General features: G+C 39.9%; 1 protein-coding gene and 1 pseudogene across 1 annotated transcript in view; one reads left to right on the top strand and one right to left on the bottom strand.

Annotated features, from left to right (window-relative positions):
- FAM214A (family with sequence similarity 214, member A) overlaps positions 1–24,429 on the bottom strand; it is a 253,744-nt gene that overhangs the window by 38,217 nt on the left and 191,098 nt on the right. The gene's annotated exons all lie outside the window — the stretch shown is intronic.
- LOC102822995 lies at positions 11,044–14,673 on the top strand (annotated as a pseudogene).

Below are 24,429 nucleotides of genomic sequence, written 5' to 3'. Positions count from 1 at the left end.
CCCCCAGTTGTCAACACACAGCCCCTCTCCCTCTCTGGATCTCAAGTCCCCAGATGCTCCATCGCTCCACATTGTCTCTGTGTGGCATGTTTTTACAATGGAATACAATGCAGCAGTGAACAGGAATACATGAATAGTTTACAGTTACATATAAGTTATAGAAGATAATAACTAAAATGATTTGATATAAAGGTTTAATAACCAATATACTTTATGATAAAGACATACAAGGGTGAGTCTAATTTAAGCTTTAGCTCTTTAGTGAGCATCTCACTGTAATGGGCACTGTTGACTGTTGAATCCTTTTCCTGATAGTATTCCCATACTGGCATCAATTTTCCAGCTGATGGTGGACTTTTGAACTTTTTCTTGGTCGGCGATTGAGATTGTTTCCATTCTGTACTCTGCTGTTTACGCTTAGGCTTATAGTGATGAACCCATGTCTTGTCATCAGTAACGATTTTTTAAAAGACATTTTTACATTCCTTCAAGTATCAGCCCACAATTTTGTTTGCAGATGTCAAAACATTTCTGTTTCTGTTCTTCAGTGAGTTGTTTCAGGACCCATCTTGCATAAACTTCTCGAAACTCAAGTCTGTCATGGCTTATAACATAGGTAGAGCCATGGATGACTTGGCAATGATTTGCCACATAACCTACTGTCACTTGTTTATTCGACAGAATCATTTCAAGTGCATGCCCAATGTTGTCATCAGCCATAGACGTGCACAGGTGTTTTAATATAATTGGAGTGTGGATAATTTTCGACTCGCCCTCGTATAAAGGAACCGTTAACATAAAATTCAGAAGAGTAGATATTTTAGAGTGGACCTGAAACTGTAATTGAGCAAACATGGTCCCAGTAATGTTCTACTTCTTGAGCAAGGCAGCCACTAGTGTGAAGATTGTAGTCTGGTGCTATAGGGTAAGCACTGGACTGCTAACTCCAAGGTTAGTGGTTTAATAGCAGATGGCACTTAACAATCGCGGCTGTCTATACACATTCCTTTGTATGTGGGTCACCATGAGCTGGCGTGACATGGCAGCAGGTAAAAACAATACACACATATTTTTGTATGTATGATGTGCTTCTTAATTTTAGAAAAAAATTAAATTACTACATTGTTTCATATACATACATGAAGAAAGTTTTTAAAATTTCATCATGGATGTGAAAAAGTTATGTGTGCATGCTACTGCACTAGTTCAGGCCTCCTTACCTTCTAAGGTAGTAGTACTATTTGGGGTCCTGGGATTGTGCTATAGGATAAGCACTGGACTTCTAATCAGACCTACCAGCCCCTCTTTGGAAACCCTATACAAGGTTTTATGGGTTGAAACTGACTCGACTGCACTTAACAACTTAACAAGTATTATCTAATGAAAATAGGCACTGGGATTCATGTGGCCCACATTATCCTATACTAACTTCTTGCTTTAAGGTTTCTTTGATTATTGTTGGACTACATTACCTCTAAAAAACATCTTCTAGCATTATGATTCTACAAAACGATGAAAATGTTAAGGTGAAGAATCACTGTATAAAATTAAACCATTCAATTTTCTATAGGATACAAAGCTGATAAACTCAATAACATAAACACTTATACTTACTATGAATGGGAACTGACTCAATGGTACACGAAGTAATATAATATTGTCTAAATACTGCAGACCTTAACTAGGCTAAAAATAAACAAAAGAGCCTAAGAGGTATTGTTGTTGTTGTTGTTAAGTGCCGTGGAGTCGGTTTCGACTCATAGCGACCCTGTACAGGGTTTCTGAGGCTGTAAATCTTTATGGGAGCAGAACGCCTCATCTTTCTCCCGTGAAACTGCTGGTAGTTTTGAACTGCTGACCTTGCGGTTCATAGCCCAATTTGTAACCACTACGTTACCAGAGCTGGAAATAAAATGGAACTTGGATTGATGAGACAAATAGAAAGCATGTAATAACATGGCACATTTAGCTTATCCACATCAATAACTGAGTCCTGGTGTGGCTCAGGATAAGCACTGGACTGTTAACCACAAGGTCAGTGATTCAAACCCACCAGCTGCTCCGTGGAAACCCTATACAGTGTCACTATGAGGCAGAATTGACACAAAGGCACAAAATTACCAGCCACCAACCAAGTGGCCCTGTAGCATAAACATTGGACTGCTAACTGCAAGGTTGGATGTTTAAATTCACCATTTCTGAGTCAGAACTGACTTGATGGCAATTAATCACAACAAATGTGTTCAAAGGAGCCCTGGTGGCAGTTTGGGATAGGCTCTGGGTTAACCAAAATGTCTGGGGCTCAAACCAACCAGTTATCCTTGGGGAGAAAAAGATGAAGCTGTCTGCTCCTGTAAAGATTTGCATTCTCAAAAACCCTCTATATAAGGTCCCTACGAGATGGGATCATCTCAGTGGCATTGGGTTTTTAACAGCAGAGATGTCAGCTTGATGACTAAGGTGCGCCTGACCCAAGCCATGGTATTTTCAATAACTTCATATGGATGCAAAAGCTGGACAGTGAATAAGGAAGATCGTAGAAGAATTGATGCCTTTGAGTTGTGGTGTTGGAGGAGAATACTGAAAGTGCCATGGACTGCCAAAAAAACCAATAGATCTGTTTTGGAAGAAGTGCCGCCAGAGTGCTCCTTGGAGGCCAAGATGGCTAAGCTTCATCTCTCATACTTAAGGACATATTGTCCGGAGGGAACAGTCGCTGGAGAAGGATGTAATGCTAGGTAAGATGGAGGGTCAGAGAAAAAGACGAAGACCCTCAACGAGATGGACTGGCCAGGTGGCAGCATTGATGGACTCAAGTGTGGCAGTGGTAGTGAGGTTGGCCCAGGATCGGACATTGTTTCGTTCTGCTGTGCATGGGGTCGCTATGAGTCGGTTCCGACTCGATGGCACCTGACAACACAGAGATAAGGAGCTCTGGTAGTGTAGTGGTTACAAATCGGGCTGCTAATTTCAAGGTCAGCAGTTCAAAACTACAAGCAGTTACACGGGAGAAAGATGAGGCTTTCTGCTCCCATAAAGATTTACAGCCTTGGAAACCCTGTTCAGGGTCGCTATGTGTCGGAACGGACTCCACGGTACTTAACAACAACAACAAAAACAAAACTACGATAAGCACTGGACTGTGAACCACAAGGTCCGCGGTTTGAGTCCGCCGGCCACTCCACAGGGGAAATATGAGGCTTTCTGTTCCCTCGAAGATTTAAAGCATTGGGAACCCTATACAGGATTGCTATTAAGTCAGAACCAACTCAAGGACACTTAACGAAAACAATACAAGAGAAACCTGATGGCACAATGGGGTCAGCGCTGGGCTGTGAGCCATCCTAGTGGTTCTGTGGGAGAAAAGACCTGGTGATCCTCTTCAGTAGAAATTGTAGCTAAAAAACCATGGGCACTTTACTCTGTCACATGGGATTGCCATGAACCAGTCATCGGGATGACACCTAATATAGTAAAGAATAGTTCTAGCTGTTTGTCTTCTCAAAGTTTAAAATAATTCCCCCCACCCCAACTCTTTTATACCTTCGTTATCCTGGACCTCTCTTCTCTTTTTAGTTACTCTTGAGTGCTTTTATTTTTAATTTCTTCCTTCTATTTTCTCTCTATTTTTGTCTTCTATAGCTCCAGCCCCCTGTCCCTCTTTTGCTATATAGTTACTGTATTCTTTTTTTCCTAGTTGCTGCTTGTTTTTATCTCTTTATTAGTTTCTCTTTTCACTGTTGGTTCCTTGTTTGTTTATTCTGTTTTGTTTTCTTGTGTGTTTGTGTGAGGGGTTTTCTCTTTCCCACCCAAGAGGAAACAGCAACCATGCCTATACAATCCAGGCAAAGCCATTCCCACTGCAGTTCCACTCACTAGGCGAGAGTCAGTATCATCTGATCAATACTGGACAGTATCCAACACCAGATAAACCAACCCACCCTAAACATGACTGGTTAACAAGAAGGGTATACATGCCTCCGTTCTCTAACCACCTGCACAGAGACACTTGGTAAAAGCCTCAAGAAACATCAGCATACAATCACTAACTAAATATAAATACAACAATCCCCACAATTCCCCTGAGACAACAGACAAATTTAGGCACACAAAAAAGCAACAAGAGAGAATGGCTCAAACAAATGACCAAATGCAGAGTCAGAAAATGGTGAGGTCCTGGTGGTCTCAGAGTTTATATCGCAGTGCCACACCAGGACTCCATCTTAGGTTAATTAGACTGAAATTTACAAGGGGTGAAAACCCTTAGAAATACAAACCAACCTACTTAAACCAAGCTAATTAATGTCATTATCTTTGTGACTATGGGAAAGGATTAACTGGGAGCCATCTACTTTTTATGAAGAGAAATCTGGAATTTTTGTTTATTAACTTTTTTGTCTATTTGAATTTTGTTTCAAATAGCATGTACTACTTCTGTATATTTTAAAATCAAACTTTAATCAAATCTTCAAAACTAATAAGGTGGGGGGGGGGTAATAATAATAAAAAAAAAGGCAAGGTACTTATTTGGTTCTAACATTCAAAACCACAGATAAGCGATGCTTCCCAAAAAACTGGAAGAGGTTATCAACTTTTTATTTTGCTAAAAAGATTTTTTTCCCCAAAAGATTACTTAAATAGAATAGTTGCTGTTGTAAAGTGTTGCGTGCTCTGACTCATAGCAATCCCAGTATAGGGGTTCTGAGGCTTTCAATCTTCAAGGGAGCACAAAGCCTCATCTTTCTCCTTTGGAGAAACTGGTGGGCTTGAACCGCGGGCCTTGTGGTTCACAGACCAGTGCTTATATTGTTTGGAGCCACTGCATTCCTAAATAGAATAGTTGTTGTTGTGAAGTGCCATCGAGTCGGTTATGACTCACAGCGATGTCGTACAGGATTTCCAAGGAGCGGCTGGTGATCTTGAATTGCTGACTTTGCAGTTCAAACAGATCTTGCAGTCCAGCGCATTAACTTGCAGCACCACATAGCGAAACTCCCAAATTACGATTATATGTAAAAACTTTTGGACTTCTACTACACATAAGTTTTCCAAGACATGGACAGAATATTTAGTTTAGTTTTGAGGATTTATAAGTGGGTTTCAAAAGTTTGTGGAAAAATTCCATGCTCATTTAGTTCAATTTTCCCATGAACCTTTGAAACTCCCTCATATAGTGATTGAGGGTGAATTACTGAGTATCTACCAAGCTTCGTCTCTCATACTTCGGACATAGTGTCAGGAGGGACCAGTCGCTGGAGAAGGATATCATGCTTGGTAAGGTGGAGGGTCAGAGAAAAAGAGGAAGACCCCCAGCGAGATGGATTGGCCAAGTGGCAGCATCAATGGACTCAAGTGTGGCAACGATAGTGAGGTTGGCCCAGGATCGGGCAGTGTTTCGTTCTGCTGTGCATAAGGTCGCTATGAGTCGGCACCGACTCAATGGCACCTAACAACAACAACAGCAACAACCATACACCCATGAGTCTATATGCTATTTTAGTTAAACTATCATTATGAAAAGAGAAATAAAGAATTAATTTAAACAGATGAAATTTATTTAGTAAACAGAGAATGTTTTAATACTTCTAAGGAGAAAGATAAATTCAGTAGAGCCATATTGAAAATCCACTTTATTTTATATTTGCTGTTAATAGGGAAAAAACACACAACCCTGGTGGCATAGTGAGTTAAGAATTGAATTGCTAACCAAAAGGTTGGTTGGTGGTTCAAAGCCATTAGCCTCTCTGCAAGACGAAGAAGAAGGTATCTACTTCCATTAAGAGTTATAGTCTCAGAAACTATGACGCACTTCTATTTAGGGGAGCTGTGAGTTACAACTGGCTCAGTGACAGGGTGTTTGATTTGGTTGATAGTAGGAAAGCTTAAAAATCATTAAAAAAAAATATGTCAACATGATGAAATAGCCTAACAACCACTGTAATAACTGTTGTTATTGTTAGGCGCTGTTAAGACAGTTCCGACCCATAGCAACCTTGTATAGGGTTTCCGAAGAACGGCTGGTGAGCTTGAACCACTGACCTTGTGGTTCACATGACTTTATAGTCCAGCACATTAACCCACAGCTCCACACCAGGACTCCAAAATAATTGAGTACTATTAAAAATGCATGATTAAATCCATTAATTTACATATTAAATAGCAAAAAATATGATTCACATGGTTGGTTGCTTCAATAATGTAGACAAACTTGCAAATATATTGCTATTGTTAAGTGCTGTCGAGTCAGATCTGACTCATAGCAACCCTGTATAGGTTTTCAAGGAACAGCTTGGTGGATTTGAACCACAGATATTGTGGTTAGCAGTTCTGTGCTTGCGTACTATGTCATAGCATGTTCCAAGATAACATACAGTAATGACAGCTCTGGTAGCATAGTGGTTACGAATCGGGCTGCAAACCTTAAGGTCAGTGGTTCGAAACTACTAGCCACTCCACGGGAAAAGATGAGGCTTTCTACTCCCGTAAAGATTTACACCCTCGGAAACCCTGTACAGGGTCGCTATGGGTCGGAACCGACTCGACGACACTTAACAACAACAACACCAATGACAATATAATAAGTTAAAATAACTTTGAAATGAGGATCACAGATAAAGGACAGTCCCTTTTGAAGAAGACTGCCATGCTTGCTGTGTGTGGGCAAATGAAAATTTGATCTTAGATGAATATGAATCTAATTACTAGTATTTGGGAACCCCAATATAAAGAAGGTACTAACAGGTTGAATGTTATTTGGCATTGCCTCTGTGTGACTAATAAACAAAATACCAACTAGGGGGCTATAGGACCTCCTTCTCTTCCTCCCCACTGTTACCAGTTCAGATCAACCAAAGAAGTTCTCTCTCAGTGAAGGATAAATGATGCCGAGGTAGAGACAGTCTGTGTTCTACAAAAGTGGACAACAGCCAATTCTTAAAGAAAGAAAGAAAAAAAAAATAAGTGGGGGTGGGTAGGCAATGAACCAGCGTCTATGAGAATGGTAGCTTGCCAAAAGAAAATGAGATGATGTAATAGCGTCAAGAAAGAATACCCATCAGTTCCTTCAGTGATTTAACCAGTTGAATCAGCCAGACAATGCCACCATTTGTTTGTATAAGTGGATTTGTTCATTAGCCTCCATGCAAATGTGAGATCAATTATTTTGGATGGAAAATTACAGTTTAATTATAAATGTATTGTAAAGATATCACCTTTCAATATAAAGTTGATGAGAATGTAACACTTTTTCTAAATTTTACCCCTTTTAAAATAGTAACTCTGCCAAAGGCATTATCCTTTCAGAAAGATAATGATGAAGCAGAGGGATTTAATGCTAATGTAATGCTTTTAATTAATGTTTTATTGGATAACTCTGTGGTCATTATCATCCACTTCAGGCAGCCAAGTATCGAGTATTTCCTAGAACCAGATTGAACTGGTTTTAGTTCAGCCAATTCACACACAATTAGAATTATAGTCAATTGAGCATAGCTATTATGATCAAGCAATTATTTATTGTTATATTATTCCAAAATCATCTGTTTAGAAAATAAATCGCCAATCTGCTTAAATTCCATAATTAACCTAGATCTTCCCCTAAATTTTAACAGTCAGGAAGGAAGCAGACCGAAGATCAACATTTATACTTGCAATGTTGAAATTCACAAATCTCTCAAAAAAATTTAAACAATCTGAAACAGATATTACAGCGACTTGCAAAAAGTAGCAAAAATGCTTCACTGAAAGTCAGGGATACTGCTGTGGCACTGTAGGATAAGCACTGGATAGCTAACTGCAAGGCTGGTGGTTCAAACCCATCAGTTGCTCTTTAGAAATGCTATACAGGTTGCTATGAGTCAGAACTTACTTAATGGCATTTAGCAACAAAGGACAGCAAAAGCCAGAAGACTTGGATTCTAATTTCAGCTCAGTAATGAACTAGCCCCAGACCTAGGGTAAGGTCATTTAAAGTCTGTAACCCACAAGTGTATGAATCTAGATGTCCCCTTCCAATTTAAATATTATCTATTTCTATTCGAGCCAAGTTTTGGAATTAAAAAATATCACCATCCATTTATTGTTAGCACTACTTTGGGTACAAGGACAGACTGACTACTATATTTAGCCTACCACAAACTAAAAATAATTACGGGGGTGTTGGTCAGTGTACAAAACTTGTCCCAACCACAGCTGTTTTTACTTTTTTTAGACTTGAAATCTTAAAATCATCTACACCTTCTCCCTTTTTCTTGTCTCCAATAAAACATCAGTGACCAAGTCCCACTGCTTCTATGTCAACAACTTCCCATATTCCCTGTCAAAACAGATCTTTTCCCACCTCATCACTCCTGATTCCCCTTTTCTGCATCCCATGATCAGGCAAGACTGATGTACTCATTCTCTCCTAGGGGCCGCTCCCAGTGCTCCACCCCGCTATATCCCACTGACTCACAGGCTTCCTCCTGCTTCCAGAACTTCTCTCCTAGAAGCCCTCACAGCCCCACCTGAATCCATCTCTCCAACTGTGCCAATATTCTTAAAACCACACCATGGAAAAACAATGTGGTTCAGGAGGTGATTCATCCTTTGTTTCAAACTGAATCAAGAGAACACTCCAGACTTTCTTTTAACACTCTTAGAGCTTTTCCAGGTTTACCAGTGATTCAAAAAGTTGCTTCCTACATGAAATATCTAGAATAGGCAAGTGTACAAAGACCAACGTCTAATATTGGTTACAGACAGTGGATGGGATGGGAAAAGAGGGTTATTACTTGGGAGGCACTGAGCTTCTCTTGAGTGATAGGAACATTCGGAAATAGTTGTGATGGCTGCACAACATGATGAAAGCAATTAATTTCAATGAATTGTACATATAAGATACAGTGGAAATTTTATGATTTTATGTACTAACCATACCCTCCCCCACCATGAAACCTCACCAGTAACTTTTTAAAACTACATTTTAAAGGTTTAAATTTTATTATTTATTAAAATCTTTAAAAATATTTTTTGGTAGAGTTTTTAAAAAGTTCCTTTAATGGATCCTAAACATTTAAGTTTATTAAAAATTATATTAATGTTTGTTGCTTTTGTGAATTGAAAATTTACAGTACATTTTCAAACAAATGTATTGGCTGTATTATTATGAAAAACAAAAACAAACCAGAAGTCCGTTACCACTGAGTCAACTCTAACTCAGGGCAACCCATGTACGTCAGAAGAAAACTCTGCTTCCACAGAGTTATTTCAAAGGCTGATTTTTTTATATTAGATTACCAGTTCTTTCTTTCAAGGTATCTCTGTGTAGAATCTTTTGGTGAGCAGTTGAGCACATTAACTGTTTATAAAACCTAGGAACTCCACTCTTACAAAGAAAAAAAAAAATTGACCACTTGTTCAAAATTCCACAGATTTTTAAAAGTATATGAAGTACTCAGAAGATGTCTATTTCATCTTATGAATACATATTTCTTGATTATGTCTAGGCCTATCTCATCTGATTCAATTACTCTCTTCCATGGTATTTGGCTGTTTTTAAGAGATCATTCATCGCACCTTACACTTTCCTTTCCTAAGATTTAGCACAAATATAATTAAATCCTGGTATGATGCTGTGGGTTAATGCACTGGACTGCAAAGTCGGTTTGAACTGCAAGGTTGGCAGTTCAAGCTTACCAGCTGCTCCTCGCAAACCCTATCCAGGGTCACTGTGGGTCAGAACTGACTCTACGGCACTTAACAACAATCATTAAATCAGCAGTTGTATCTCTCCTTTAACTCATTAAGATCCCTAAGATAAAGGATCAACTCTGTTGCCCAGCACAATGCTGGGTGACATGTACTGAAAACCAAACCCAACCCATTGCTGTAGAAGTCAGTTCAGACTCAGGGTGGTCCTCTAGGGCAGGGTAGAACTGCCCCATAGTGTTTCCGAGGCTGTGCATCTGTGCAGACGCAGACTGCCAAATCTTTCTCCTGCAGAACCACCAATCCTTCCGTTAGCAGTCAGATGAGTACTTAAGCACTGAACCACCAGAGCTCCTACAAGGGGTACTCGTACAACACAATATACAAGAGGGCTTCAAAACTTTCATGGAAAAGTTCCTTGATCTTTTTATTCCCTTTTTCTACAAACGTATTGAAGACATCTCATAATTTACTTTCTTGTTTCCAGCTTCTTTCTGATTAAAGTTGGGGGGCAGGAGCCCTGGAAGTGTGGTAGGATAAGCACTGGACTGCTAACTACAAGGTCGACAGTTCAAACCCACCAGCTACTCCACAGGAGAAAGAGGAGGTACTCCTGTAAGACTGACCACCTCAGATACCCTACACAGGGGTGCTGTGAATTGGAATAGACTCAATGGGGATGAATTTTGAGTTTTACTGCCCTTTACAGAATAATAATTCTTTTCCCCTTGAATTTGATATTTAATTGAACATAACACCTGCTTGTCTATCTTTTTAAGTTTAAAAGTCAAAGCTAGAAAGAATAAAATTCTATAAACTTGTCACCAGAAACATCATACGTTATCACCTCATGAAAATCTCTTGGCCTTTCTTTGCTTCCTGAAGCAGGTCTCAGTTTGGTCAAGAGGAGTTGAATTGCTGTCCTCTTTTGCACTGAGATAGCTGTGTGAGTTGCTTTCAATACTCTCAATATAATTTTCTTAAATGATACAAAGAAACAACTGTTTTCAAAATAATGAAATTCCATTATGCAATCACTCACTATATATGTAGCTTAAAGGCAAAAATTTTTAAACAGTACAAAAAAATTTTAAGGGAGGAGGCATTTTCTGTGGTCTGATTTCCTTATTAATTTAATTATTAGAATTTCTAAGCCTCAACAATATTTTAAGAGACAAGTGAATGCTTATTTGAGAAGGTGGGGGTAACTCAGCCTTAAAAAAGAAGTGGGTCTCACTTGGCTCCCCCCCGGCCCCCTAAGGAACTGTCTGAGGAGCTCCTGGAAACCCCAAGCACTGTTGTCTTGGCAGAACTTGGGCTGATGAAGCAAGGCAGCTCTGCACTGGGTGGGAGTCCATGGTGTCCAGCAATATCTGGTTGTTCAGCGTGGATGTCCTGCTGGTAACGGTCTATGAAAACCTGGTCTTTGTACTGCCATTTGTTTTGTGTTGTTTTGTTTTGTTTTTGCTGTAAAAGGAAGCTTTAGTGTTTTCATTTGGTCCATGGCTTGGGTGAAGAGGGGCTCCAGGGTGTTGACTCTGCTGCCTCTGTTGCTGGAGACCAAGGTTCAGGAAGAAGGTCTGCGGAGAGCAGGGGAAGGCTGAAGGCCCTTCACAGAAGGTCTGCGGAGAGCAGGGGAAGGCTGAAAGGCCCTCCACAGGCTGGCTCTTCCTAGTCGTGTTTGAGGGTGAGTCTCTCAAAGAGATATCTGCCCAGTCCTGCCTGGGGAACAGCCATCTTATGGAGGTTGGTCAAGTGGTCGCCCGTCTTCTTGATAATTTTCACCTCCTCGTTGAGGAAATGGTTCTCCAGAAACTCACAGAGGTAGGGGTTTGTGTGGGTAGCACCCAAGGCGTGCAGATCCAAAAGAGACTGGTTCAAGCTCTTCTCCAGGGCCAGGGCAGCTTCCATGGTGTCCAGGGTTCTTCCCCACTCATCTTGGGACAGTTTCAAGAGATGCTCAGCACCCCTCGCGCTTCTCCTTCGCCAACTCACGGAAGAAGTGTCCCACAACTTCCAAAGCCACATCATCGCAATCGAAATAGAAGCTCAGAGAGATAGGTATAAGAGGCCCCCAGGTGCAGATTAACCAGACGGTTGACGCTGGCCTCCGCTACAGCTGAATAATTCTGACGGATTTGAGAGCTCATGGTTGGTCGAAGATTTGGAGCTAGCCACACACACACACACACACACACACACACACACACACACACACACGATGTTTAGCTGGTCCCAATAACAGGAAATGGTCAAGAATATGGTCCTGGAGAAAGAGATTGTGCCTAAAGAAGCTGTTAGAGGTGGGGGAGTCCCCGGATCTGTTCCATCCAAACACTGTTGAAGCAAGACACAGATCCATGGGACCGCAGTGTGAATTTGCTGCCATTTGTTTTTGTGACTAGGAAAATCATGCACTTTGCAATGAAATCTTGAAAGGGGCATCTCATGTCCCTGTGGGACACTATGTCCCCAAGGATCTGCAAGAGGAGATTGATATTTGACTATTCAGGGTTCAGGATATCAAGTATGAACCCCAGCTCCTTGCAGATGATGATGCCAGACTGCTACAACTGGAAACCAGGGGGCAAATTGGCTATAACAATCTGTACAGAATGAAAGCTCTGGACGCCATCCGTGCCTCTGAGATCCCATTTTATGCTGAAGGCCGCCATCTCCATTTCCTAATGGGCAGGAATTCCCGCTCCTACCTGCTAGATCTTGGAAACATTAGTAGTCCTTTCAAGGGTGAGTGAAAAGGCCCTCATGGGTACCCTACTGGATGGCAATGGGACAAGGGTCTCTGACCAGAGTGAGTACCTGTGCTATGAAGAGGCCCTGAGTGAGCTGGCCACTGTACTCAAAGCACGAAGTGGGAGTTCTCAGCAGTATCACCAGTCAGCAGCCAAAGACCAAAGACTCCAGTCTCCTGAAGTCTCTCCCACAACAATCCAGGCGGCTTGCCTCCCCTCCAGTCAAAAGAGTAAATGTGCCAAGCACTTCCTCAAACTAAAGAGCTTTATTTTAAAGACAACTGAAGGAGCTCTGGTAGCGTAGTGGTTACGAATCGGGCTGCGAACCTTAAGCTCAGCGGTTCGAAACTACCAGCTGCTCCGCGGGAGAAAGATGAGGCTTTCTACTCCCGTAAAGATTTACACCCTCGGAAACCCTGTACAGGGTCGCTATGGGTCGGAACCGACTCGACGGCACATAACAACAACAACAACATAATACACTAGGCTGGGAACAACAGTTCAAATCCTCCAGCTGCTCCTTGGAAAGCCTATAGAGGGTCACTATGAGTCAGAACTGACCTGACAGCATTTAACAACAATAGAATATACTGGAGAGTACACTGATGGAACTGAAGGACTCTCTCCCTGGAGACTGGATGGACTAGAGGGTACATGCTGGGCAGACCTCAGGTTATCCGGCTCTGCTGACCCAGACGTGAATGACCTTGACCGAAGCTCCCTTTTTTTTTGCAGAGTTCATGCCTGGAAGACCTTTCTTATGGGACAGTTCAGAACAACAGCTAAGACCATTTTCCCCTAGTAGCACTTTTTCTGGAATTCAACTCATTTGTTTTTATTAGTGTTTTTGTCAAGGCTTCCTTAAGAATCCTTACCTGGTTTTGATCATAACCCAGTTTCCCTGTTTGAGAATATTTAATCATCCCAAAGGTTACAGTTGATGTGAGGGCACTTGGTGACTTCCATTATCGGCCCCACTGTTGTACACAGTTAAGTGAGGACTGATTAGGTTTGGGGCATCTCAAGTTGATTGGTGGGAAAGGCAGACAGGAACTGGAGGGGCAGGTTGGGTGTTAGACTGGGTGGTCTGTGAACCAACTTACACTGGTACTCTCCTTTGTTGTTGTTAAGTGCTGTCGAGTTTAGCGACCTTGTATAGGGTTTTTTAGGAGTGGCTGCTGGCTTTGAACTGTCAACCTTGAGGCTCAAACTGACTTTTCAGTCCAGTGCATTAAATCACAGCGCCACATCAGAACTCCATTTGCACAAGTTTCCCTGAAGTGCGATGATCTGTCATTCTACTTTCATCCCACACTGTGTTGTAACTAAACTGAATAAAAGTGAATGTCCTGATACCCGGTATAACCCTACCTTCCTTCCCCTCCTTTATTGGGGATATTATGGAACAGCATGAAGAAAGGGCTTCCCATAACAAGCCAATGCACTGGTCTGACTTTATATATAGGTTATTTAATAAACTTGACTTTTTTTTTTTTAAATCATAGTATTAAAACTTGCTAGAAGGTAAGAGTGGAAAAAGAAATACATTGGGTACCTTTGTTGTTGTTAAGTGCCATAGAGTCGGTCCCAACTCAGTGACACTGTATAGTGCTTCCAAAGCTTTAAATCTTTGTGGGAGCAGAAAGCCTCACCTTTCTCCCACAAAGTATTTGGTGGGCTTGAACTGCCAACCTTGTGGTTTGCAGTCCAGTGCTCATCCTATAGAGCCACGACACTCATACATGTCAAAAGATAAGTGTTAATGAAATTCTACTTTCTCCAGAAAGCAATGGGAGAACAAGCTATCATCCTTGCCTTTCAGTAAAAGGGCAGTCTTATGAAGCAGAGGACACAGATCAACATAAAACAAGGCAATACAATGGAGCAGATTAAGGTGCTATGGGAATACTTAGGAGGGAACTCAATCTTGAGCCATCAGGGAAAGTTCCCAAAGGATATAATATTTAAAGTTTAAAAATTAGAACTGGTGGGAACCTTATTCTTTTCAGTCAGTTTTACTGAGGAACACTCCTGGTGTTCTTCTAGTTTGCCTCCTCAAAGTTCAGACTGCCAGAATTGTACTTGTAGACACATATCACAGATGCATGGTCACAAACTAAAGGTCATTCATGTCCTTCCACACTAAACCTATTTATTTAATTTCATTTCTCTGCTCTAGGTAAACCACCACCCCTCATCCATCATTGTTTCGGTGCCTGAAAATCTGAAGTAGAAGACTTCATTTTCACTGTTCTTTGTGGGAATATTCCTGTTTATATAGTGTTATCAGTTTACATTCCATGCACAAAGAACCCTGGGACAAAGAGTTGAGAAAACATTGTCACAAAAGGAAACAAAGTCCACTCTCTGAAAACCACAAGCTCTAGATTTAGCTACACACTCAGAATTCCCTGTTCTAAAAAAAGGAACAGTCCACTATTCTAGCGCTGTTTTGTTTTGTTGTAGCTTTCTTAATTCCATACAACTGGCACGAAACTTTCCAAAAGTATTCTTAAGCTTAACCTAATTTAGTCTTACATTTCTAACTCATGGGAATATGATTACAACATGGGCTGATCCCAAAAATATACATTCTGTCCTCTCAACCTCCTCCTTTCTACCACAGCCATGACCTTGCCACTTCTAAGGATTCTCAACACTCATACTTTGTCCACCGTGTATGTATTTGTAGGTGAGGGACCTAAACTCCTGGAGAAATACAATGAAGGTAAAATACAGAGCTGTTTTTGTTTCTAATTAGGGAACACATAGTGGCATCAGATCTACTCTGTTCTCTTGAACAAAGATGCTTCGAGGCCACATCCACAGCAGTGAATGTTGTCTCTGGCCAGAGTTCTTTTTGAAAGGGAGTCCAGGGTTCAGCTTTAAACCCAAAAGGAGCTCTCTTTTAGGTCTCCTCTAATCTCAACCCTCTCCTTCCAAAATAACATGAGATGGTGAAGTAATGAAAATACCAGAGTAAATTTAAAGGAACCGGAAATTTTGTGTGCTTATTATAATGACAAATTATAGAATATTTTCTGAACATTCTGGCTTGGGAGTTTGAGAACTGAGTCCTAGAATCTAGCTTAGTATCACCAGGATTTGTATTATTTCTAATTAGTTAGACTAAGTCCATCTGTGATGGTGTTTCATTTCTGGCTCCAGGCATCTGGCCTTTCCCTTGTCATTGTTTGTAGGCAGTCCCTGAATTATGAAGGAGTTCAGTTCCAATGTGTGTGTTTATGTAAACAAATTTGTACATAAATCAGAAGTTAGACAACTTTAGCCTAATACAGTTGTTGTTGTTAAGTGCCTTCAAGTTGACTCTGACTATGGTAATCCTGTAGAAGGTTATCAAGGAGTGGCTGGTAGATGAAATGCAGATCTCATGGTTCAAACCAATCTTGTGGTCCAGTGCTTAGCCTATAGCGCCATACCAGGCCTCTCTACAAGACAGCTGTAGTAGTAACAATTTGATTTGTGTCTCAAAGTAGCACCTGTTTGTAATGCACTCATTGTATGTACCTCATCCACGGTTAGAGACACCTATAGTGCAAATGGAACCCAAAATACTCAGAAGTTCTTTCTGTAAAATCTTTGATAATGGTGTGCTAGGAGCAAGGGGTGGAGAGGAGGAGCAAAGGGTTGGCATGAGGACACTTAGGGAAACCCAAGTACGAAGTTCTCTACCTACCCCAGAAACCAGATGGGCATACAAAGGTCAAGAATCTAAGACTTTTCCCCAGCCCAAATCCAGCTACCAAAAGGCCAAGAACTGCTCTAATAGTGAAATTCTACATGTCTGAGTTAGGGGAAAGGAGCCCGGGCGGAGCTGTTGAGTAAGCGTTGAACTGCTAACCAAAATCACAAGCTGCTCTGCATTAGAAAGATGACACTGCTTTACTATGAGTTAGAGTTGACTTGATGAAAGTTTTTTCTTTAAGTTAGGGGAAGCAAAAGCCCAGAGGTGCTGCGATGACCCAGGGTGCACAGCACTAGAGAACTTGGCAGGTGGAATGGGGAAAGTAATGCTTGGGGCACATGGTTGGTCCGGACCTTTTGGGGCTCCTTTCGGGTGCAAGAAGGGCTTTCGTACCATGTCACTCACTGGGACTTGCCTGCCAGGGAAGGCCCAAGGATCCTCTGCAGCCATCAGAAAGCTTATTGGGGGGGCGGGGGAGGAGGGGGGAGAACAGGGGAAGGGCCATCATTGAATCAGTTTTTCCCTGATGGCTTTACCAGGTTCTTAACTACAGGTACAGGTTGCATGTAAATCTGTGCTTGGAACCAGGGACTGTCTATCCTGCAAGTGGCTATTACAAGGTCACCTTTAATCCAAACTTGGGAGTCCTGGTTTGGCGCTGTGGGTTAATGCGCTTGACTGTAAGGTCGCTTTGAACTACAGGGTTGGTGGTTCAAACTCACCAATGCTCCTAGGAAATCATTTACAGGGTCACTATGGGTTGGAACTGACTTGATGGCACTTAACAACAGCAACAAATAAATCCCTAGAGGATTTAGCAACTCTAGCCAATGAATGGTGCATTTCTCCCACACCTATACCATGTACACACACATCCCCCTCAAAAGTACCACTTCACAAACACAACAAATGTTTCTTTCTGTCCCTTCTTCTCTATTTCCTTTCCAGTGTTACTCGTCCTTGATTCTCTATCATATTTCATTATAGATTTCATCATTATCTTCATATATCCATGGCTTTCCAGATGCTGAAGTGCCTAAGAAAATTCAGAAACTATATCTGGGGGAAAGCTTAAAGAACTATACATAAAATTCTCACACTTATATAACTCACATTATTGTTCATTTAGACAATCTTTATATACTATTTCATCATACTGACGAAGAAATTAAGGCCTAGAGAGGTGAAATAACCTGCCAAACATCACATAGCTAAATTATATCACATAGGACAAAAGAAGGAAAAAAAAAATCAAAATATTGAGAAAACAGAAATTTAAAAATTTTAATTCTAAGTGTTTAGCAATACAACACTAAATTTAATAATACGGGTGTCCCCTACTTTCGTAAGCTTTTTATAAAAAGGCCCACATTAGTACTGGTTTATTCCAACAGAAAGAAATCCAAAGAGGATTAATAGACGTGAAAAGCAAAAGTTGTTGTTGTTGTTGTTGTTAAGTGCCATCGAGTCGGGTCCGACCCATAGCGACCCTGTACAGGGTTTCCGAGGGTGTAAATCTTTACGGGAGTAGAAAGCCTCATCTTTCTGCGGCTGGTAGTTTCGAACTGCTGACCTTAAGGTTCGCAGCCCGATTCGTAACCACTACGCTACCAGAGCTCCTTGAAAAGCGAAAGTAGCATTCTGCATTTGTTTTGTGGTGAGCTGTGTCTACAGGCAAGGCAGCACACCCGCTCAGTGAGAATGGGGTCACCAAGCCTCTTCCCTCAAAACTACACTGTGCATGCATTATCTGTTTTAATAGGCTGTGTATCATAGATATCATTTTTACTATATGTCAGTGCTACTTTAGGTTTTATGTGTTGTTTGTGATGATATGGTAGGTTGTTTTTGGCATCTGGAAACACTAAAAAAAAAGATCTCCCCATACAAATTAATAGTAATTGCGTTTTTGCTTTATGCCATTTTGGCTAACAAAAGGTTTCATAGGGATGCTATAATTCCATAGAGCAGGGGAACCCTGTACAATAGTAAAGAGCAGGGACAAATATCACAGGCATAGTTTCCTTTTCTTATTTTGGATGACAGGAAGCTTAAAGCAAATACTGATGCTCAACTATCTATGAGGTTTCTATACTGTAAATCATAATTCCTGTAATTTATATACGTAATACATACAAGGAGCTCTGGTAGCGTAGTGGTTACGAATTGGGCTGCTAACCTCAAGGTCTGCAGTTCAAAAATACCAGTGGTTCCGCGGGAGAAAGATGAGGCGTTCTGCTCCTGTAAAAATTTACAGCCTTGGAAACCCTGTGTTGGGTCACTATGAGTCGGAACCAACTCCATGGTACTTAACAACAACAACAACAATATATACATAATTTCTTTACTGGCCCTGTGCTTACCACAAATAATTTCATTTGACTCCTTTGATGTTCAAAAGTCTTTCAAAGAGTAAAAGTGAAGAAAATATTTACAGTTTTTCAATAAATAGTGCTCATGTTGCCACTTTTGTAACTCAACCTCATCACAGTAAGCTATAGAATCAGATTTCAAGTAATACTCTACACAATTATATTTAAAAACTTAAGGTCTGATTTTAGAGACTATGACATCTAAAAATGAAAAATAAAGCAACATAGTTCAGGTAATACCACTGGTTTAATATGTTGAGAGTCTGACAAAATATTGTCAAGATCAAATTTCTCTGCTTAACTGACTAAAATAAGTAACTCCTTTAGATTCAGAAAATTAACAAGTAATGAAATTTCTACAAAAGTCAAAGGAACATTGTGTTAGATAACACTTAAGGTGTACATACAGAACTTAAACATATGTGATAGTAAGTATTATGGGGAATTACAAGAAAAAATACGGATATAAAAACACATATTGTTACCTCTTTCTAATCTGATATTTTAAATCACAGAATTTTTAATTTAAAATGATTTAATTGCAGAAATGAGATAGTATTTATAATATTATTTAAAGTAACCTTAATTATACCAATTACTGAGCGGACAAATGTTAGCACGTTTCTTAATCTTTGACAAACGATAAAGACAAAAACAAAAACAAAGATCCAACATTTTTAAAGCTTAAAGCACACAAACACGTATTTGTCACATAACTTCTGTCTGGGCAATATCCAATTGGATATATGTTGGCCTGGTTGCATATATGTTGGTGGTTCCAAAGGAATTTTTCTTAAAGGAAAGTAGCTGTTTAGTTTTTTATTTTCCCCTATTGGTTTTTAGGAGTCCTGGTGTGGCGCCGTGGGTTAATGCACCAGGCTGCAAAGCCATTTGAACTGCAAGGTCGGCAGTTCAAGCTCACCAGCTGCTCCTCAGAAACCCTATACAGGGTCGCTATGGATCGGAACTGACTCGATGGCACATCACAACAACAACAACTGGTTTTTAAGGAGCCCTATTCTGGCTTTGTAGGATAAGCACTGGACTGCTAGCTGCAAGGTCAGCAGTTGAAACCCACCAGCTGCTCTTCAGAAACCCTACACAGGGTCACTATGAATTGGAACCAACTTGGAGGTATTTCACAATGGTTTTAAAGACCTCAAACCCAGACTCATTCAGCACTGGACCATGGTGAGATATAGGTGCAGGTGAGGCAGAGAGCATAAGCTTAATGGGGTCAGGTGGTAAATGCTGCTCAGGAAGATGGAACAGCGGGTGGGCTAGGCACATTCTGCTCCCTCCACGCTCATTTCCTTTCCTTCAGTTTACACCGCAGCCCTGTCTGCTGCTACGTATGACTGCTGCTTCCACCCATCCCCTCCAGCCTACTAACAGCTCCAGCAGTAGCAGCAGACACAATGACAAGGACGATCAGAGGCTGTTTTAATGGGATATTTGCATAACGCCCAAATCACATAACATCCTATCTCACAGAACGTATCACAGACATGTATTTGTACAAAAAATGGCAGCCAATTTAAAGATACTATAAGAATTCTGAAGGAACCTTGATGGCACACTGGTTAAGTGCTTGGCTGCTAACCCAAAGGTTGGCAGTCCAAACCCACCAGCTGCTCTGCTGGAGAAAGAAGTGGCAGTCTGCTCTGTTAAGGTTTATAGCCTTGGAAACCCAGGGTCATGCTGAGAGGTGGATGGAACCAGCTCACCACCAGGTGGATTTAGTTTTGTTCTTAATAAGAGTCATAGAAATAAGAAATGAAAAGGGTTGAAATATAGGAGCAGTGAGACTGTATTTGACAAGATTGTAAGCAACAATTAGCACTTTGAGATCTTGATAATGAACAGAAACTTTAAGATACTCCGGTATACAAAACATCTTTTAGGTACTAGGCCAGGGATAAAGCCTGAGATTCTGCCACGAATATTCCTCCTGCAACACGATGGGACAGCCTTTGTACGACACAGCAAGAGAGTCAACTTTCGTGTCAATTTCATGTTCCTCCATCTACTGCGGCACAAGAATGAAACTAGCCCTTGCTTGCTCTTTTAATTCTACGAATTCTAAAGAAATAAACTAAAAGGGAAGAGGTAGAAAATCAATATAAACAAAACCTAATTTTTTTTACTTCTACAATAATACTAGAAATTAGTAATTGAGAGTAATAGTGCAAAAAATAAAAATGACTCCATGTAATTAGACTTTTATTTAATGAGTTTGAGTGTTTTCTGAATGACTCTACCTTTACCCGTTATCTCCCAGCCCAGCACATCCTACACATATAAACACACACAGACACACACAGATCCTCTTCTGGAAATCAGTGCTTTATATATTGCAGAGGTCAATATATAGTAATTATTTCCAAATAATACACAATAAGGGAAACTGATGAGACTTTCTGGTCCAGTGAAGATGTAAAGCTTCGGAAAGCCTATACAGGGTCACTATGACTTGGAACTGACTCCACAGAACTTAACAACAACAAAAATACATAATAACTGTATTTTGCTATAATTTTATGATAACTCCTATGGGATTCAAGTTTGGGGCTATATCTAGCAAAATGGAAAAACTAAGAGATGTCAATCTTTTAAGCTTATAAGTCTATGTGAAACTTTTTTTTTTTTTTTTTTTTAAATGATTCAGGACATCTTATTCTATAAAGCCATACCTACTATTTGAAATCTTTTCAATTTAATACAAATGTTATATGTGTATCTTTTAAAAAAATCAGTAAGGGGCACAAAAAGTATGACAAATATTTTTATTTCTTTCAAGAAAAACATTTTGTCTCCTCACTTACTAAAATAATGCTAAACTTTTCTAAGGCCAAGAGCTTCTTAAAAATAACAGGAACAAAACCAAATGAGATTCTAAATATATCAGTTGTAGAGATAACACATAAAGTTCAGATACTGACTTAGGGTTTACAATACACTAACTTTACTAATCAGACATAAATCACTGAGTGAATTAAAAGGAGCCACTTTGTAACTATTATAACTATGTAAACTATACAATTTCACATTTGAGGCTATGAAAAAAAAAAAGAGTTGTTTATCTAGAACAGTTTAAAACTTTCCTGTAATCCGTTTGACAAACCGGTTTTTCTAGATACCATAAAAACAATCTGTGCCTATAGGCTACAAATATTGAAACCATGGGATTAAAATTGTTAAAATTTTACTATATTTTCAATATTAAGTTAGATATAAAATTATTACATCTGGGAAGCTAGTTTAATTTAACAATACTATTTTTACTATTTGTGGAATATCCTCTATAAAATCCTTTCATCTTCAAATTTCTATATGGACATTTAATAGGCTATTACATAGACTTCTCTGTGACTGTTCTCTGTCTGATCTGTACAAAGCTAGTTATTGGATAAAATTCCAATTGCAGAATTTGAGGTGAGTTCAGTAATGCTTCATAAAAAGAAACCTCATTAATTCCTTCAATTATGTCAAAAATCTTAATAAACTGAATTCTGAAGAGTCACTAATTCAAATTCAGAAACAATGAATTTCAATTAAATATGTAACTGATTTTAAATACATTCTCCTTATTAGCTGTTATTTAAAAAATAAATAAACCCACTCCTAAATACAGTTAATGCTACTGAATGAACCCCCCCACCCCCACCCCTTTCCCAGTATTATCATTTCTATCACATTTTTCTCCTGTTAAAATGAGCACATTGTATGTTGGTTTCTTTTCTTCCTACTCATTGTTCAGATCAGCATTTTAATAATCTTTTAAGCAATGCTGATTTAAAAAAACAAGCTATCTGGAGCTCAAGAAAATTCCCTAAGTCCAATGTTTCTCAAAGTACGATCATTTACCTAGACCTATTTATTAACAATCCATGTGAAACAAACACCACAACTGGTAAACAGCTACAGAAAACTGGAAGCTTCAAAATAAAGCTGTTAAAAATACTTCGTTACACACCTTCTCTGTGAAGCCCATTGTTTCCACTGAAAACCATACTGGAATCCTTGCATAAAACAAGTTGCCTTCTGGCTGTCAATAGCTATACTGTTAGTAACTGAGAGATCCAGATGTCTGCAGTGGTTAAAACAAATGTTCAGCAGCCTTGGGTGCTTATTCCGCTTTCCTTTTTCACAAAGGCAGCAGAGTAGGAGCGCACATAGCAACAGCACTCACAGCTGATTGGCTGGAGGGTGTGCTCAGCCTCCCCTGCTCACTAGGTCCACTACAGTACAGCTTCCTGTCTACTTGGCAGCGCTGTCATGTTTTCTTTGCTCCTCTTAACGAACTCAGCTGTGTTTGGGCAACTTGACAGGAAAGAACAGTAGAATGATAATGACAAAATATTCCAGTATGAGCCTCTAAAATCTGTCTCTACTTGTTTTCAAAAAGGGAGAGATTCGAAAGCTGAAATTTATTTTAATTAGTGTTTCACATAAAACTGTGGACAAAGAGATTGCGGAAGGAATTCATTTATTACTTCACCTTTCAGGTAAATCAGGTTCTACTAAGTAAAATCCTCTGAAAATACTGAAATGCAAAAATTGACAATCGTCAGAAGAATCACCCAGTCCATATCCCTAGAACTATGAGCTAGTGGAGTAAAGCAGTAATCTAAGATTTACTCCGTATTTGCATAAAAACTAGGTACTTGCATTATAAAGACTCTTGTTACATAAAGCAAAAGTGACATTTAGTCTACATTTATTTACTTTATCATTATCTGGAGATATGAAAGGTTTTTTTTAGGCATTCAAGTACTAGGTTTCAATATGTATGAGTTCATACTACTTCCACGAGGTTTAAAAATAACAATCAAAAGTAACAATAAAATCCTTACCCAATTTATAGACTTGTTTGGAGAAGTCAGTGTAGAGGATGAAGGAAAATTCCTCCTTTCAGAGGTATTTTTCCTGAGTATCACATGATCTTAGAAGCGTGGTTTTTAAACTTTTAAAGCAATGGAGCCCTTTTTAGTCCCCTCTTCCAATAAAATGCATTCTCATGGGTTGTTGTTAAGTGCCACAGAGTCTGTTTTAACTCATAGAAACCCCTATACAGGGTGGGTTTCTGAGAAGCAGCTGGTAAGGAGTCCAGTGTTTATCCCACAGCGCCACACCAATTAGCTCTGTGATTTCTATACTAGAGTCACCACTGGGTTGTGGGAGGAGGCTGTGGTTGCAGAGGTATGGTTTATTACTCAGATCTTTGCTTATCTCCGGGCGGCAGTGGAAATGCTGACAATAGTAAAAAGTCCTCCCTACCAGCCACTTCTTGATGCTGCCACTGCAGTAGATACATCAGAAATGAACACTCCTTCATTCGTACAGATTTAAATTCCTTTTAATAATTACTTATTAGAGTTAATGAGTATCAAAAGGCTATTTTTTTTTAAACCAGGGGCCATATCTACAAGATTCCTACTCCAGTACACAGTTTGAAAGTCACAGGACTAGAGTTTAATTTGGGCTAACAGTTAACACGTGTAAATGCAGCATTTAAGAGTTGAATCTCATTATTACCTTTGTGTAAACCAAGAATCTGATCAGGGACTCTACAATTAGCCAGAGCTGGAGCTGCTAACCCCTCTACAATAAGCCTATGAAGTAGGTGACTGGAGAGGGACCATGAGCATAAATAAAGAGTGAAGATTCCGGAGTCAGGGTCACCCGGGGTTCAAAACATGAATCTGCCATTTAATAATGGTGTTGGTGTTTGTTAAGTGCAGTAGAGTTGGTTCCGACTCATAGTGACCCTGTATAAAGTTTCTGAGGAGCAGCTGGTGAACTTGAACCACCATCCTTGAAGTTCAAACTGACCTTGCAGTCCAGAACATTAACCCACAGCACCACACCATGACTCCGGAAAATGGTTGTTGTTGTTGTTGTCAGGTGC

The sequence above is a fragment of the Chrysochloris asiatica genome, unplaced genomic scaffold (assembly GCF_000296735.1).
Source record: "Chrysochloris asiatica unplaced genomic scaffold, ChrAsi1.0 scaffold00004, whole genome shotgun sequence".
Taxonomy (NCBI): domain Eukaryota; kingdom Metazoa; phylum Chordata; class Mammalia; order Afrosoricida; family Chrysochloridae; genus Chrysochloris; species Chrysochloris asiatica.
This window is presented reverse-complemented; position numbering and strand designations above follow the sequence as displayed.